Source organism: Pseudorca crassidens, chromosome 11 (assembly GCF_039906515.1).
Source record: "Pseudorca crassidens isolate mPseCra1 chromosome 11, mPseCra1.hap1, whole genome shotgun sequence".
NCBI classification, from domain to species: Eukaryota; Metazoa; Chordata; class Mammalia; order Artiodactyla; family Delphinidae; genus Pseudorca; species Pseudorca crassidens.
In genome coordinates this window covers 11,522,450-11,534,702 of record NC_090306.1, presented here as the reverse complement: position 1 = coordinate 11,534,702, position 12,253 = coordinate 11,522,450, and positions in this window count along the sequence as shown.

Here is a 12,253-nt window from a genome sequence, read left to right as displayed (position 1 = left end):
TGATTTATCCAGGCACCCATAGTGTGTATTTCATACACGAAGACACACACCATATGTAGACACACAGTGAGACAATCTATGCATTGCGTTTAGGCTAGACATACCTGGTCTTACTTTCCCGTTGTATCTTTTTTCTTTTTTTTTTTCTGTCCACTTAGTAGTCACCCCAGTTTTTTGCTTTTATTGATTTTAGCTTCTAATATATAGTGTCAATTCTTTTATTTTTTTTTAAACATCATTATTGGAGTATAATTGCTTCACAATGTTGTGCTAGTTTCCGCTGTATAACAACGTGAATCAGCCATACGCATACATATATCCCCATATCCCCTCCCCCTTACGTCTCCCTCCCACCCTCCCTATCCCACCCCTCTAGGTGGTCACAAAGCACCGAGCTGATATCCCTGTGCTATGTGGCTGCTTCCCACTAGCTGTTTTACATTTGGTAGTGTGTATATATCAACACTACGCTCTCACTTCATCCCAGCTTACCCTTCCCACTCTCTGTGTCCTCAACTCCATTCTCTACGTCTGCATCTTTTTTCCTGTTCTGCCCCTAGGTTCATGAGAACCTTTTTTTTTTTTTTTTTTGGATTCCATATATATGTGTTAGCATGCAGTATTTGTTTTTCTCTTTCTGACTTACTTCACTCTGTATGACAGACTCTAGGTCCATTCACCTCCCTACAAGTGACTCAATTTTGTTTCTTTTTATGGCTGAATAATATTCCACTGTATATATGTGCCACATCTTTATCCGTTCATCTGTTGATGGACACTTAGGTTGTTTCCATGTCCTGGCTATTGTAAATAATGCTGCAATGAACATTGTGGTACATGACTCTTTGAATTATGGTTTTCTCATATGCTCAGTAGTGGGCTTGCTGGGTCATATGGTAGTTCCATTTTTAGTTTTTTAAGGACTCTCCATATGTTCTCCATAGTGGCTGTATCAGTTTACATTCCCGTCAACAGTGCAAGAGGTTTCCATTTTCTCCACACCCTCTCCAGCATTAATTGTAGATTTTTTGGTGATGGCCATTCTGACCGGTGTGAGGTGATACCTCATTGTGGTTTTCATTTGCATTTCTCTAATGATTAGTGATGTTGAGCATCCTTTCATGTGTTTGTTAGCAATCTGTATATCTTCTTTGGAGAATGTCTGTTTAGGTCTTCCACCCATTTTTGGATGGGGTTGTTTGTTTTCTTGATATTGAGCTGCATGAGCTGCTTGTATATTTTGGAGATTAATCCTTTGTCAGTTGCTTCATCTGCAAATATTTTCTCCCATTCTTAGGGTTGTCTTTTCGTTGTGTTTATGGTTTCCTTTGTTGTGTAAAAGCTTTTAAGTTTCTTTAGGTCCCATTTGCTTATTTTTGTTTTTATTTCCATTGCTCTAGGAGGTGGGTCAAAAAAGATCTTGCTGCAATTTATGTCAAAGGGTGTTCTGCCTATGTTTTCCACTAAGAATTTTATAGTGTCTGGCCTTACATTTAGGTCTTTAATCGATTTTGAGTTTATTTTTGTGTGTGGTGTTAGGAAGTGTTCTAATTTCATGTTTTTACATGTAGCTGTCCGGTTTTCCCAGCACCACTTATTGAAGAGGCTGTCTTTTCTCCATTGTACACTCTTGCCTCTTTGATCAAAGATAAGGTGACCTATGTTCATGGGTTTATCTCTGGGCTTTCTATCCTGTTCCATTGATCTATTTTTCTGTTTTTCTGCATTTGTCATTTACATCATGGTTTTATAAAAATGTTTGTTCTGGTTAGATCACTGCTGTGAAATGTAAGCCTGATATAAATCTTCAGTCAGGTATATGGATAAATATTACCATTTCTTTATCCAAGTATCGCTTTATTACACATTAATCACTCCTTAACATCATTGTGAAATTCCTTTAAGGTACTATAAAGTGTGAATTAAGGATCATCACATGGCATGGAATCAGCATAAAGCCCGAGGTGACATCTAAGGTCTAGTTGCAATTCTCATTTTGCATATTCTAGTTTGTGCTTTTTATTAAAATATCTCCCTATTTATGTTTAGCTGGGAGACATTTTTTAGTATTAAACTACTTTTTACTGCATTCAAGTCATTCTTCAGATCACAGAAGATGCCACAGTCACCACCCCATGTAGAACTGCACGTTTCTGTTTTGTCCTGAATGCAAACTGGAGCAGGTCTAATACCTGGGAATGTTCCTCAGCCAGAATCGGTTTGGAGGACAGCCTTATCACAGGACTTCTGGAGCTCAAAGCTCTTCCTGAGCAAAGCTGTAGATAAATTTACACATCCAGGTCCTGGGTTCAGGAAGGTATAAATGAGCTGTGGGGAAGCTTTTCTTTACATTCCTGGAAATAAGGACTTTTGGTAAAGTTGGGAGCTGGGACTTCTGTGAGACCAAAATAACTACCTACTCCAGTTCTTTTGTCTCTAAGAAGGCCTTGTAGTTGGCTGTGAAGGAAAAGTAGGGAGGACAGGGCAAGTGGCCAGGACTGGGTGAGCAGAGGGGTTTTCCTTAATCGGCCTGTTCGTTTTGCTGAGGGTCAATAGCCAGTAGAGAGAGAGGTTGGAGAATGAGAGGATAATTGATGGTATGAGGTACCTGAGGGTTTGGGGAGGCGTGAGGGAGTACAAACTATTCATTCCATCCACAGATTGTTATTGAGCGCCTGCTGCAAGCTAGGTGCTAGGAAAGCAGTAGTAAGAAAATCAGATGAGGTCTCTACTATCATGGCTCTAATGGAAATTCCAGGAGATAAACATCAATGTCTATGTTACTTCTGTCTCATACTTTGAATACAGTATTTACCAATGCTAATTTTTTTACAGAATTTCTTTTTTTTAACCTGCACTAATAAACAATTTGGAAAAAAATAATCTGAGGTCTGCATGTGCCACGTGCTGGCGCAGACATACTCATCAGACCTTTATAATATTTATATGTTACCTTTCTATAGTTATTTTTAAAAAATGAAAATATTTTCTCTGAACATTTAAAAATACTAAGTATCAACTGCTTACCTTAATGATGCTGCAACCAAATAGAGAAAACATTTTCCTTAGAGAAAAAAAGTTTTCAAAGAAAAAACCATGGCTCCCCAAATACATGTTTTTCCTTGATCTGTTATCCTATTCAGAGTATTTCCCCTTTTTAGCCATCTGAAGCCTAAAAATAAGATGTTTTCTATTGTCATTTACCATAATGAATCCATATTTAGTAAGAATTATACCACACGTGCAGGAGATAAATAACTGATATGTAGGAAAATTAACACTTTAAAAATGCTATGAAATGCAAAAAATGTTTTCAGGACTTTTTGTAACAATATTTTGTGAGGAAAATTAGAATGCAGTAATGTTTATATCCATTGATTCTCAAGAAAAAATTAGAGTCCAAAGAAGAACACAATTAACTACGTTATTCATTATCATTGCACCCAGCAACCTTGACCCCAATAAACTGGGGAGTGAGGTAAAGAACGAAGGAAGGTGACAGCCAAAGTTCAGGTAGGGAGAGGGGAAAAAAGAACATTAGTATAGCTCTGAAATCGTGCCTGGTTTCATGAAATGTACCACTCACAAATGAAAAGGCCATATTATTTTCATGAAGGCCTGGCTTTCTTCAATGAGTTGGTAAAGGTTGCCATATTTAGGGACTTATTGTAAGACGAACCCATACCTTCTAATAACGGCTCTTGGCTTTCCTGTGTGAGGAGGGAACTAAAATACAGGCAGAGTACAAATCCAACATTTGCTCCTAAGACGATGCTTATTACAGAGTAACCCAAATCACAGGAGGAGGTATTTCTAAATCCATATTTGTACTGAGTTTATCCATAAAAATACATGTTCATTTTAAAAACTTGAGGGTTAACGTAAAGAAGTAAAGAATAACATGAAAGTACCACTTTTATGGAGAAAAACCAAATAGAGCAACAGAAGTTGTTTTAAAAGATGCTTTGTGTTTATTACTTTTTATTTTTGTGTGTTTGTTTCCACTGATAGACCAGAACAGGGATCAGCAAACTTTCCATAAATATTTGGGGCTTTGGGAACTACAGAGTCTCTGCCACAACTACTCAACCCTGCCTCTGAAGTGTGAAACCTGCCGTACAGGCAGGTGGCCGGTCACACTCCACAGCCACGTGGGGAGGGACCCAGGAGAGAGAAACTCTGGACAGGTGGGCCTGTGAGGGAGTCAGGGCACCAGTGAAGGCTGGAGGCCCAGCGTGTGTGGTTCCCCCCTAGGGAGGACCATGGGAAGGTGGTCCCCAGGGCGAGTCAGGGCTGGAGGTCATGCAGGGAATGTGCATTCTGGGCACGAGGCTGGAGTAGAAGCCACCCGGTATCCTCACCCCCTCACTGCTTACCCACCACAACCGGGCAGCAGCCTGAGCCAGCAGGAGTCATACTTCCCTCCTGCCAAGGCCCTCAGTGCCCTCTCCCCACAGAGCCTAGCATCACGCTTGTGTAAGGAAGGCAGGCCCAGAGGAACTCCAACCACTACCACAGAGCCCGTATAAAGTTGGAATTTGGAGCCCTGAGGCAATAAATTTGTAACTGGCACACGAGAGCATAAGGAAAATTCAGTCTTTTTACTTCCACTTTCACAACCTAGTTGTAAAATTATTGGCACAAATTCCTTTAACAAAAATCTATGGAATGTTTCTCAAGCTCCTTCAGGCGGGTGGTTAGGCCATTAGCTTATGCGTATTAGCTGATGATAAAATTTCTGTGTGTCATTTTGTTCTTAAAAATATCTCAAGAGGACTGCAATTGACTGGCCATCTGTGTTAGGGGTTTGTTAAGTAGAACAAAGCTAAGAACTAGGAAGTAAGCAAAAAATATTCAGAAACTCTGACAGAGACAGTGGTACTCACTCAAGGATTCCGTGTGCTCTTTTACGTTTTCCAGCCTTCTTTGCAGTGAGATTTAAGCATGAACTAGTTCTTTCCCGAAGCAAAAAGTGGGTGTGAGTTCCCTGCACTCCTAACCCCCTGCCGCCGGAAGAGACAGGAAGTACTTTGGTATGGCTGGCAAATGGCATATATATGAAAACACGGCAGAAGAATAGGCTGGAATCTATGAATTTTATAGACTTCCTTTAAGGTCTACTTTTATGGAAGCTTCAGGAACACAGGGATTCCATCTGTCCTGTTTGCTCTTGCTAGAACACTGTGTATCAAGGGTTTTTGTCAGGGGGATAAACTTTGTCGTGCTAGCAAAGGTCCGGTGACATTCCTCCCCATAGCAGTGGGTGCCTGCTCATGTTATATTTGTATAACTAAGGGTCCGGATCCCCCGTTTACATGATTCCACCCTCTTCTATGCCCCTAAGGAGGATGAACTGTAGAAACTGCCTTAATGGGGTTTCTTACCTTCTGGCATCCATTTAGGCTGGGTAATAAGCGCTGTGTAGGAGGAAGGGAGGAAAGTGAGGTCATGGTAATTACTCCCCTGGCCCCTCCCCGCATGGTTGCCTTGGGTTAGCTTTTCCTGACTCTCCCTGTCATGCGGGCTCCTCCACACTACCTTCTCCTACCAGGTCTGGTGACCACACCCCTTCACTCCATCAGCCGAGGGTGGTGGAGCCCAGCGGTCACCAGCCCTTCCATGTGCTTTCTCTGCATCACTGTAAGCAGTCCCTTCATTAAACTGTCCTAAAATCACATTTGGGCATGCCATCTGTTTCCAGACAGGATCCTGGCTGACTTAGCACCTGAATAAATATTCAACAGAGGATGTGTTGAATAAATAATATATAAAAGACAGAGAAGTCACCGAATACAGATAACAAATGTGTTAATATTATAAAACTCCCAGAATAGTGTTTGGCGCATGGTACATACATGTTTGTTAGAATGACATTTGCTTTTCAGAATGAGACCTATGGCTGTGATGGAGAGGACAGATTGGCTGCAAGGTGACAGACCCCAGGTGGGAAGATGCCTCTTTCCCCACTGTAGGGGAGAGATGAAGAGTGCCAGACCACCACGGGTGGGTCGAGGGGAGGAGTCGAGAGGTCTGTTCCAGAGGAAGAAAGCACAAGACTGGATAACCAATCTGATGTAGGGGATGAGGCAGAAAGAGAAACAAGAACGTGGGGTCTCCAGCTCAGGGCTTTGGTTGGCTGGCAGTGTCCAGCGAATAAAGGCTGTGAAGCTGCCTCATGGAGGGTGGTGATGAAGAACAGCAGGAAGAAGATGACTCCAGCAGCTAACGTTTAGGGAACGTTACTGTGTGCCAGGCATTTTCAGAAGTGCTTTACATGTATTAATTTATTTAATCCTTACTACAACCCTGTGGGGTAGCTAGTACACATTTTACAGATGTGTCTGTTGAGGTGAAGAATGATTAGGTAACTTTCCCAGAGTTACACAACTAGGGGAGCAGAAATTCAAACCTAGGTAGTGGACTGGGAGAGGCGGCTGTGGAATGATGGGAATTGGTCCAGTTTGGAACAGCTGAGGTTGAGACCCCAGTGAGATAACCTATGGCGATCTTAAGTAGGCAGGTGAAGTGTGAAGTGTAGAAGGCAGGTAGGGGATATATACCATAAACACTGAGAGACAGGGGAACACAAAAGGGAAAGAGAAAATCGAAGTAGAAAATATAAGGTAATAATCACAACAACAGCAGTAATTTATTGAGCTCTTACCATACACTAGACACTAAATGCTTTATGATAAGGAAAAGATACTATTATCCCATCTTTATGCATGAGAAAACCAAGACTTAGCAAGCTTATAAATAAATGCCTAGATTTCTATTGGTTTGAATGCTTTTCTTCCTGGCATAAGTTCAAATCAGAATAACTGACTGGATTCTGTTTGGGCCCAACAATGGGAAGCAGGATATTGGAAGAGGGGAGAAAAGTGAGGTCATGGTATTTACTTAATATATACATTTAAATGTATTAAAATTATGTATAATTATATATATATAAAGCATATATAAATAAAATTTAAAACAATTCATTATTAGAAATATTGATACATGAACTATCATGTGAAAAATACCAGGACATTTTTACCCTATGTGAAGACACGCAAAAAGATAAATTCAAGAGAGAACGTTCCTTGATGAATGTGAAAGCAAGGGGATGGTGTCGGAGGATTTGGATGTTTAAAGTACATGAATGTGGGACTGAAATACCCACAGACAGTGGTTCCCTCTTTTGCGTGGTGCTTGGACACTGCCGACATTCGCCTTGGATGTCTCTGTCTACCTCCGCTGCTCAGCAAGTCCTCTTCTCAGGGTCACGCTTTTTTCTTTAGTTATTGAGAGAGGGGAACACAGCCCATGACAGCTTGAAACTGGCCTGGACTATTGGCTAGACCCTGGCGTTACTAGGAGTTGGCCTGACATAGCTGTACCATGGTATTACGTGGAACATAAACCATTTCACATGACACCAACAACACACAAGGCCATTCTACTGTGAAACATCAAAACAAAACCGAGATCTCTGTATCATATATGAACACAAAAACATAAGCGTTGTCCAAACCCCAAAAATGACCAAACAGCCCCTGTGTTGGCCCATATGCATTAGCATCTTCACCTATTACAGCTTTAGCCTCACTTCCTTCCTTGTACCTGATTAGCTGTATTAAGCTACCAAATCAAAGACGTACCTCTGTTCCCTCCACAGTATGGAATCCTGGGCGAAGCCCCAGACCTACATCCTATACACAGACCCAAGCCCTATAACAAATCCTTTCTAATATATTAGACACCTCACATCTCCCCAGTATGTGTGCTCCCTGCTACAAAGAACAACAAACCCAACTTGTTAAACTACAGGTATGTTCCTGGTGGTCTTTGGCTGAAGGGCAAAGACAAAACTATGGATTCAACTAAAGTGCTCATTACTTGGACCAGGACTCTCAACTCAGTAATAGTGTGAACATCTGGGACCCCTGGGCTTTTGACAGGAACAAGAGAGTTCATTTGACAAGTACTTTAAAACAGAAAGCAAGTAAACCCTTACGAGCACTTTGCTTGTCTGGTTTGCCTAAAAGAAAGATAATTTTGTTTAGTGTAGGGCTTATCCCTCCTTTGTTTCCATCATTTGGAGTTAGGCTGTGCTGGCTTTTTAATTGCATGGCTTGATAAAATTATCAAAGACCCCAGTTACTATCCAAACCCACTGTTAACCTTTTTTTGTGTATATATATATATATATGTTAAAATGTGTTTTTCAACACCTAAACTTTCTTTCCTCTCCCTGTAGAGAAAACAAAATAAAGCTTTACGGTGATAATTTCGTATCTGCCTGAAGCCAGCCAGCTTCCTTTCTTTTTTCATTTTGTTTTGTTTTGTTCCTCTTACTCTCCATTTCCCTCTCTTGGGAAACTAAACACTTAAACATTAACTAAGTTTGCCAGGGTCAAATTTCTCCTGCTTTAGTCATTCTAAAATACCTACATTGGCTTTATGAATTAATAAGTTGCTCTAACACAACACTGTAAATCCACTATAAGTCAAAAAGAAAAAAAGTTGCCACCATTTCTATAACTTCTTTAAAATTGAAACTTAAAACATTGATTAAAATTAAAATATGTAAAAACCTGTATTCAAATATATGGGATGATAACAAAAGATGCATTCTCAAATGGTTCTTTGCCAATATTCTTCTCGGCTTTTGTAAAAAAATGTTTTTGGACTCCCCTGGCAGTCCAGGAGTTAGGACTCCACACTTCCAATGCAGGGGCCAACAGGTTCAATCCCTGGTTGAAGAACTAAGATCCCACGTGCCGCTCGGCGCAACCAAAACAATTTAAAAATTAAAAAAAAATAAAATTTTAAAAAATGTTTTTGCTGTCACGATATATCTCCCTCTAATTTCTGTATATGCAATGTGAAAATGCCAAGGAGAAAGTGCATCTCCATTCCAGTGCCACGGGTAAAGTAAGCCAGCTTGCCAGCGTTCCCTGGGTAGGACAACGTAATAACTTTTAAAGAACATATTCTACTTACATGTCAAAATAAAGACAAATTAGGAAGTGTCTGGGAGCACAGCGACCCAAATTGTGAAAAATCTCCATCCCTTGACGCTCTCTCCTTCAGTCTGTGTCCCGTCATCTTCTGAAAGGCTGCTCTTCCTCGACAGATTAGACCTCACAGATCCCACACGCCCTGTCAGAGATTCACTTATACACCTTTCCCTACATTCTCTAGATTTATATTCCCTCTGGATGATTTTACCCATGAAGACCATTGTTAATCATGACTCCCAGATTCTTATCTCCAGGCCAGACTTTCTCCCCTGGATTCCCCGGACGCAGGTATATTGCCTTTTGACCCCCATGCTTTTGCACGTGCTGTCCCTCTGCCTAGAACGCTCTGTCGTGTCAGGCTCACTTTTGCACTAGACCCATCTCAGGTGCCACTCTCCCCACCAGGCCGAGAAACACAGGTGCCTCTTCTCTGTTACTATAATACCCTGAGCATCTCCCTTTCTTAAGGTGTAGCCTGCTAGATTATAATCATCTTTCTAATTATATGATAATCATTGTTCTTGACAGCCAGTTATCAATCATAGATGTAACATGTAACATATGCTCAATAAATTGTTGAACGAACAGGTTCCATTTTTAATCTGAGTGGGTGCATTTAACAAGCTACTAATTCCAAACTAGGTTGTCCTTCAAGGGGGAAAAAATACAAATTCAGGTTCACAAGGTTCATTTCGCTATTTACAACTCTCTTTTCTGTTACAGACTGGATTGTAGATGTCTTATAGCTAGTAAAACAGCCATTAAGCTTGTTTTTATGGTGCGTTAGACGAGAAGTCATAGAATTGCTAGAATGCCAGATGTTTACTAACTTCAATAGGTCCCGTGACTACTGCTACTTGCTCTAAATCCAGTTTCACATACTAATGGTTACTATTCATTGAGCACATTTCTATATGGGAAGCTCAGTGCCTTAATTTACATTATCTCATTAACTCTTCCCCCAGATCCACTGATGTAACTCTATTATTATGCCCAATTAATAGATGAAACTGAGATTTAAAGAGATTGAGTAACATTTCCAAAATCACCCACCTACTAAGGAGGTGAGTGGATTTGAGCCCAGGTCTCATTCCAGAGAGTAAAAGTTCTTAACACCATAGTATATGACCTTTCAACCATCGGAAGGAGATTTGTGAAGAGTTTGCATATAGTTATCACCAATTATGGGGCCAGACTAAACCTTTTGATTCCAGGCAGACAAAACTAAACAGACCAGTTCTCAGGGACACAAAGGCAAGACTGGCCCTGCAGGAAAAAACAAAGAATGAACAAATCCTGGCCAAGTCACAGCCTGCCACGCTGAATGGCTTATCTCCACGAGAAAGCGCATGTGTGTATACACACACAACTATGGATTAGAAATCTACTAAGGACAAGAATTCAGGTCCCACCAGTTTTTGTCCTAAATCTTCTTCCATCAGGTCTCGTGCTTGGAAAAATATTGGCCTTTTAAGTTAACAATCATACATTGGCAAGAACTGCCAATAAACTATTCAGGTTTAAAAACCCCTCAAAAACAGAAATGGTGAGGGACTGATTGAAGCTTGCAGCAGGGGAAGTATTTAAGGGGAGCCTAAGAATCTCTGGGACAGTGGTGGTCGAGGTAGAATGAGGATGGGGGTCATCACTGTACCTTGTATCTGGCCTGTTTTTATCTTCAGGTAACAGGATTAGACTCCTGTGAATCTTTAGAGGGAAAAGAAAAGTTTATCTTATAAATGTCCTATCCTAATTTCTTTACCATTTGGTAATAATCTTTCACGTGCCTCAAATTTTTTAGGAAATTAAGACATAAGTGTCAAAACCAGCACCCGATATACACTTTTTTTCCCTCCACTGCCCATCACTCCACAAAGTGGTAACAATGATAACTATTCCTAATAATTGGGCATTAAAAACAACAAAATCATATTAACTACAGTTACCTATTCCCTAACCTATAAAGGTAAGCCTATATCCCTGTAGAAAATGGTACTTCTTTCAATTTACTGAGCATCTAATATCTGGCATGCAATAAAGGAACAATCTCAGTCATCAAAATAGGTATTATGACTATTATTTTACATATGAGGAAGCCTTCTGAGTAGAAGGTGGTAATGGAGTAAACAGCTGGACACCTTGGAAACTGCCCTGGGTACATACCCTGGGTATTTTCTCACATTTCACATATTTATTAAAGCATTACTGTGCCATTAATCAACACAACCCCAATAGGCATTGTTGGAATGAGGTCATTACTTTAGGCCTCCGAACAGGGGTATGTGTGGCCTGACCTTGGTATGCTTCAATCTTGATCACATGGGAGAAGTAATCCCGACATTCATTCCACAAGCAACAGAGAGACACAAGTACTAGTGGAAGCTGATGGGGAATTCTTTCTCTGATAGTAACTTATTTGTTCAGTGTCCTACCTTCAGGACACTGAACAAATAAGTGAGCTTTAAGAGTCAAAATCCAGTTGGTCTCATCTACAGCTATACCCCCATCACCCATCACCTAGTACTGTGCATGGCATATAGACATGCTCAATAAATATTGGGGAGGAAATAAAGACAGTCCATGTGAGAAAACGGGCCAACTACAATACTACCAAGAATGAAGACATACTGTTTTTTTTTTTTTCTTTTCAAGAAGACTTCAACTCTGACTCACAGGAAAGATGAATCCAAAGACGTGAAATCTAAACGGGGATCTTATTTTGTGGAGCATGAGGGCCAGGACAAAGCTTGTAGAAAAGGGTGAAATGGAAGGGTCAGTTAAGGACAGATTGGATTGCTAGTGTGTAACTTTCAAATTCTTGATCTGAAATCATTTGTCCTTGCCTTTTCTCACATCTCACATATTTATTAAAGCATTACTGTACCATTAAGCAACACAACCCCAATAGGCATTGTTGGAATGAGGTCATTACTTCAGGCCAGTGGTAGAACATAAGGGACATCAAGAGGGTGATTTGTTGTTATAAAGCAAAATCGAACCAATTACATTTCCACAGGAATCTAATATGGTGGAGATAAGACCATTATGAAGCTAGAAACTTGAGAAAATCATTTTTAAAGCTCATAAGCATATGTAACTCATGACTAAAGGTGCTGCACTGTTCTGCAACATGAGTGTCAGGGGAACAAACTTCCAACCTCGTGACTCATGCTTCCGTATTACACATTACACACTCATGCTTCCGTATTCTTCATTTTAAAGAAATGTGAACATAAGTGTGTTCA